Raw genomic sequence first — 6,899 nt, 5'->3', positions numbered from 1 at the left:
CAGTAGGAAAACGTAAACGATGAGGGTTTGATCTGAACCTTAAATAGCTACTAATCCACTGAATCATGGAGGCCAAATAATATAACTGTCGATCAGAAAGACATGAAGAGTCTCTGCGAAGAGTCTCTGCGCCAGCAGGCAGTCTCTGCGAAGAGTCTCATGGGCAGCAGAAGAGTCTCATCGCCAGCAGGCCAGGCCTGGCTTTTCATGGCCCATTACCATGGGAAAAATACCATTTTTCTAAGAATAAAACAGATTAAATGAACGACAAAAAACACTCCAATCATCTAACACACAAAATCAATGGCTCAGGATCGCACACGTCACATTTTAGGGATGTCTTTCTCAGAGGGAATGCCTTACGGCGTAAAAATAGAGATATTTTTTATTTTATTTTTTTAAATAAATTTAATAATATTAGGAGATTTTTATCAAACTCTGGTTAGGGGTCAGACTAGTTTACAATGTATTTAAACATTGCAAATCTCGGTGTGTTTAAAAGGAAAGTGTTTTTTTTTTTCAGGGGTGTTAGTTATTTATGGAATATGTCATATTGTGGATATTTTGATTGATATTGGACCATTTTAGTTGTTTGTTATGTATGTCGCATAGTCCAATCCCAAGGAATCCTCGAAAGTGGTGAATCTTTGCAGAGAATCTTTAAAAGTGGTGAATATGATGTTAGGGTGTTTTTAAAAGGCAGTGATAATTGAGATAGCTATATATTTTAAAAGAATATGTTTTTAGGGGTTATAAGAGTGTGAAGGACCATTTTCCATTCTAGGGAAAGGGAAAGGTTTATATTTAGGGATTAGGATAGTTTTTAATTTTTATTTCAAGGTAATAAGATCATTGAGGAAAGATATTATAAAAATATAATTGTTGATGGAGATTTATAATGATAATTAAATTTTTTTATAAAGGTATAAGGTAGGGTTAAAGAATGTTGTTATAAATAGTTTACAGGATAAATAAAGAGATAGAATTGTTTGAAAGAATGGAGTTATTTCATGCGCTTAGCGCAGTAAATAACAAGGTAGTTGGGTTAATGTAGCAAGTAAGTTAGATAAACGAGTATTTTAAAATAAAATCCGGTAAGTAAGGGTATTAATCCCATAAGAGTTTAGCCTTGAGCTAATAATGACATATTTTTGTAAGATTAGAGGATTTAGATTATATTACTGCGAGAAAAAACGTGATTATAACATAGATGGATTGGTTTGGTCTATCGTTAGGGAGGTCAAAGCAATAGCACATAAACAAAATTTTCATATTGCTCGCATTCTTTCTGACCTGAGAGTCTGGGAATTTAAACCAAAAACAAGGATATACATAGACAAAATTACATAAACTAAGAGACCAAATACATTCTGAAACAAGTAGAAGAATAGAGACGGTATAGAGAGAGTTATCATTTTTCCTAGAGTTGCACTTGAGTTGTCATTCTACAGGGTGTTAAGTATGAGCTCGAGGGTGAGAGTCATCTCCTGTGGTTGATGGAGGCTGGGTAGTAGATAGAATTTGGTTGAGGTTGTCATCCATGTCATTCAGCATGTTCTCCATGTTGTTCATTCTGTTTAGGAGTTCTAACATCAAATAAGGAGCTCTTGTTAGGTGTCAACCCTGTCAGTAAGTACCCGCCCATGAGTGTCTCAGTATGCCATTACAGGTTAATATTCTTAAGCAGAGGCCCTCGCCCTGGTGGAGTTTCTGTTATCATGAATATAATCTTGTGTTTCTCGCTCCACGTGATGATTTGGCACGTATCTTCTAGCCTAGCAACTTGCCCTTTGATGTAAGCGATAGCTCACTACATGACCTCAAGAACGAGACGTTGATAATGGTCCACGATGGCTCCGGTGGAATCCTGAGCATGGGAGGCATGCAGGGAGGGAGGAGTAGGAGAGGGGGGTTGACTCGATCTGCCCCTATGTTCTGCCTCTGTGGAGATGGTGGTGCAACATCGAACCATGACTGAGTGAGAGGTAGGGGCGGCAAAAAGTCGATTGAAAGGAGGAACAAGTCGATGGTGGGTAAAAATAAACTAGATAGAGGTTAACCTTTCTAACTGAAAGTGGGGGGGGGGGGGGGTTAAAATTGTGAGGAGGCTCAGGTGAGGAAACCTGCAACAAAAATAAATCCAAGCATGGGGACAGAGAGACAAGATCCGAAATTCCAAATCGGAGCAAGAAGAGAGGTTGTGGAAAAGAACCAATCTTGAAGTGAGTTGCAAGGGGAGTAAAGGAGAAGACCAAACTTGATTGATAGAGATCCTTGTAAAGGAGAGGCATGGATGATAACCGAAAGTGGAGATCCTAAGGGGTTGATTGCAAGTGAAAACGTCGGGGATTACATGGTGCTTGCAAGCTAGAGTCATTGATAGAGTGTTGCAGGACCCCATGACCATATGCCCTATTTTAAAGGCTTCGAGAATTGGCTGTATTTTTCTCTTAATGATCCAACATGATATGCTTTGCTTCTTTAAATGACAGTGGTGTACTCACCTACACAAAACCATGAATGTGTGCTCGATTCGAAGAGTGTGAGATCTACGAAATGATAGTAGCCCACCTCCTTTCGTAAAAATTCCTCTAATACCATAAATATCATCCTCTACTGAGAATTGTGATGGTGGTGGAAGATATGCCATGCAGGTCGCTAGGTGTGGGCATCTTGCCTCCCTCTCATATGATTACTACAGATCATGGTCAATCAGGAAAATTAATGTTGTGCACCCACCTTAGGGAACTTTGTCTTGTTCAACAATGTCCTGACATTCATGCTTCCATTGAGCAACAAAAATTTGTTCCCATAGAGATTCCATGACCTCTAAAGTGAAGTTGAGCCCTTCATTGGCAAGCATGTTTACCAACTTGTTGTCGTTTCTTAGTATGTGTTGGAAAGCGAGTGCATTGAAGTTTAGGAGTTGTTTTGTGATATTCTCTAGACTAGCCAAAAGTCTCCAACTCCCTTAGCTCGAGTAGCCCCGCCTACCACCATCTATTTGATCTCTGCAAAGAAATGTAGTAAGATCATTTCACAGACTAGGAAATTTGTTTTCCTTATGATTCACCCTCAGGACAAGAAGAAGATTGTGGCCACAAATTCCAAACATGGCTCCTCTGCACAGTAGTAGCAGATGGACAAGGTCATGGAGGAGTACAAGGACATTTTCACCTCACCTGCGGGGGTACCTCTCCATTGTCAGGTCAATCACTCCATCGATCTGACCCCAAGTGCGTCATTCCCAATGGATCAATATATCGACGTTGTGTTCTGGAGAAGAATGAGATCAAGAGGCAAATTCAGGAGTTGTTGCAGAAAGGGCACATTAGGAAAAGCTCATCACCCTGTGGGAGTCTGATTGTATTGGTACATAAGAAGGATGGGACCTGGAGACTCTATATTGACTATCAGGTGCCAAACAAAATCATTGTCTATAATAGGTACCCAATCCCATTGGATTGATGACCTTTTGGACCAGCTCAAGGGGGCCAAATATTCCAGCAATATTAACTTGAAGTTTGGTTAATTCTAATGTGTGGAAGACTGCCTTCAAATCCAAGGAGGGACTTTTCGAATGGTTGGTCATGCCTTTCAAGTTGACGAATGTTACTGCAACCTTCATGAAGTTGATGGATGACATCTTGTGACCCTTCACCAATGCATTTGTGGTGGTGTATTTAGATGACATCTTAATCTTCAACCAAAGTTGGGAATGAACAAGAGGTTAGTCATGATGATAATACATGGAATGAATACTTTGATACAATTGTTATACTTTGTGGGTGTTATAAATAAGTTCAGTTATAAATTAATGGACGATATAAGTACATCATATAGTCTAATCTCTAACCTTGGAAAAAATAATGCATGTATCATATTATTTTAGGTTGGCAATGGAATCAGAACAAATGAGGAGTTTAATCATTTTGATAGACCAATACAAATACCTGCATATGGACGTGGCCTACGCCGTACAATTAAATCACGCAAAAAGAAATGGGTGGAAGAGGATATGACAATGGAGTTTGTAAATGAAATAGAAAATCAACACAATGAACAAGAGGTTGGTCATGATGATACTACATGCATAGATGAATAATTTGAGACAATTGTTGTTTTTGGATGTTCCTAAGGTAGAAAATCTAAGAATATGAAATTAATGTGGCTTGTTTTTAAAATAATGTGTTCAAAAATAATATTTTTAATTTATTGTATACATGTATAATGTTGTTTTGTTGAGTAATTTATTGCGTATATCTTTGAAATGGATCCATGTTCTATACAGTAATTGCTATCTAACATTAAATAATGGTTGCATTTAATTATAGGTAAACGATGTTGATGATACACCTATTAATGATCAAGATCCAACTAGACCATTAAGAATTCAACGAGATGATCCAATTCATCCTTTAAACCATACTAGGAGAAGAAGAGAAGCATTGAAGAGAGCACTACCACGTGAAAAATTTGAGGAATTGATGAAATTAGCATACATTGATGACATGCCATCCACTACTCAGAGTAGAGATGTCGATGGAAATGTAATGCATGAAATGATAGTAATACGTATCCAGAAGATGGTATTGAAACTAGTAATTGTTCACGAATCCATAAGATTGTAAGGTCATTCTCATTATCATAATCATTGTCATCATCATCACCATCATCCTTGTCATTGTTATTGCCATCATTACATTATCATCATAATCACCATTCATGCCATCATCATCATCATTATGGACATTGTTTGCAATTTTTCATAATTGTAGATGTTGTAAGAAATATCATCAACCCAAAAAATGTGATCAGTGCTAGAAAAGGGTTGTTTAGGACACATTGATATATGTAAGAGAAATAACAACTCTATTTTTGACAGATGATCGATGATGATCATCATCACCACCATTATCATCGTCATTGTCATTTTTATCATCCCCATCATCATCATTAATGTAATTTCTATCGACATTGTTGTAATCATGCATCATCATCATTCATGCCATTATTGTTTTTGATGATGACCTAGATGAAAATGATGATCATGACACCAAATATAATGCTTATGATTATGACAATGACAACATCTAAAATTGGGAAGATTCGCCAACGTCATTAGCATCGTCATCATCATAATCATTGCCATCATCATCATTGTCATTGTAACCACTATCGTCTTTATCATCATAATCACAATTCATGTCATCGCCATCATCTTCATTTTCATCATTGTCAATATTATTGACATTGTCATCAATTGTTCATAATTGTCAATGCCATAAGGAATATCATCAATGCAGAAAATATGATGAGTGTTGGAAAAGGGATGCAAAAGCGAACATAGAAATGGGGGCAACAATAGAAGTAAAATTGGATGAAAAGTGGATACAACATAAGTATATGCACAACAACATGAAAAACCTGACACAAAAGTGGATGCAAAAGTAGATGCAGTTGTCAATGCAAACTTGGATGCAACCATGAAGGCAAAAGTGGAAGCAAACATGGGTCCAATGGTAGGTGTAAAACTTGGCACAAATTGTGGTGAAACAAATGTGGATGCAACAACGGAAACAAAAGTATATGCAAAAATGGATGAAACAAAAGTGGATGCAATAGGGGATGCAAACGTGGAAGCAAATGTGGTTGCAATGGTAGGCGTAAGATATGGTGCAACAAAAGTGGATGTAACAATAGACAAAAATATGCAAAATAAGATGCAAAAATGGATGTAAAAGTGGAAGCAAACATTGATGCAACAGGCAAAACAAAAAATTGGATGCAAAAAATGGATATAATGTAAGTAGATGCAAAAGTAGATACAAAACGAGATGCAAAACCCAATGCATAAACCTGACATAAAAGTGGATGCAAAAATAGATGCAATATTTGATGCAAAAGAGGATGTGAACATGGATGCAAAATTGGAAGCAAACGTGGATACAACAGTGAGTGCAAAACATGGTGCAAATTGTGGCATAACAAAAGTGGATGTAATGATAGATGCAAAAAAAAATCAAAGTATGATGCAAATGAAGATGTAAAAAGGGATGCAAAAAGTGAAATTTAAAATGGGTGCAACAGTGGATGCAAAATTGTGTGCAAAAGTGGATGCAATAGAAGTCGATGCAAAAGTAGATGCAAAACGAGACACAAAACCCGATGCAAATCCCGGTCCAAAATTGGATACAAAAAGGGATGCAAAAATAGATGTAGTAGTTGATGAAAACCTAGACGCAAATGAGGATGCAAACGTGGATGCAAAATTATAATCAAAAGTGGGTGCAAAAGGAGGTGCCAAACTAGGCGCTAATTGTGGCACAAAAATATTAGATGCAATAGTGGGTACAATAATAGATGCAAAAGAGGATGTAAATATGGATGCCAAACAAGAGGGAAAAGTGGATGCAACAAAAGTAGATGCAAAATTTGATGCAAAACTAGACACAAAACTCGATGTAAAACTTGGCGCAAAAGGGATGCACAAATGGATGCAAAAATGGATGCAAAAAATGATTTAAAAAAGGATGCAAAAAAGGATGCAAAAGTCGATGCAAAAGTTGATGCAAGTGTAGGTGCAAAAGTGGATGCAAAGTATGTCAAACAAAATTAGGTGCCAAACTTGATGCAAAACCTGGAACAAAACCTGGTGTAAAGGATGACACAAAACTTGGCATAAAAATTTGTGCAAAACGTGGTGCAAAACCTATTGCAATACCTGGTGCTAAACTTGGTGTAAGATTTGGTGCAAAACTTGATGCAAATTTTGTGTCAAGTTTTGCACCATATTTGATAAATGGATGCAAATAGCACCAAAATGGGCTCTAGATGCAAAAAAAGAAGTAAAAAGGGACGCTAATCGCTGGTTTGTTGTAGTGATACGATTACATTTA

The sequence above is a fragment of the Pinus tabuliformis genome, chromosome 7, assembly GCF_031772625.1.
Source record: "Pinus tabuliformis cultivar Carrire ecotype Pingquan chromosome 7, CPIR1, whole genome shotgun sequence".
Lineage (NCBI taxonomy): Eukaryota > Viridiplantae > Streptophyta > Pinopsida > Pinales > Pinaceae > Pinus > Pinus tabuliformis.
Note: the sequence above shows the minus strand (reverse complement) of the source record.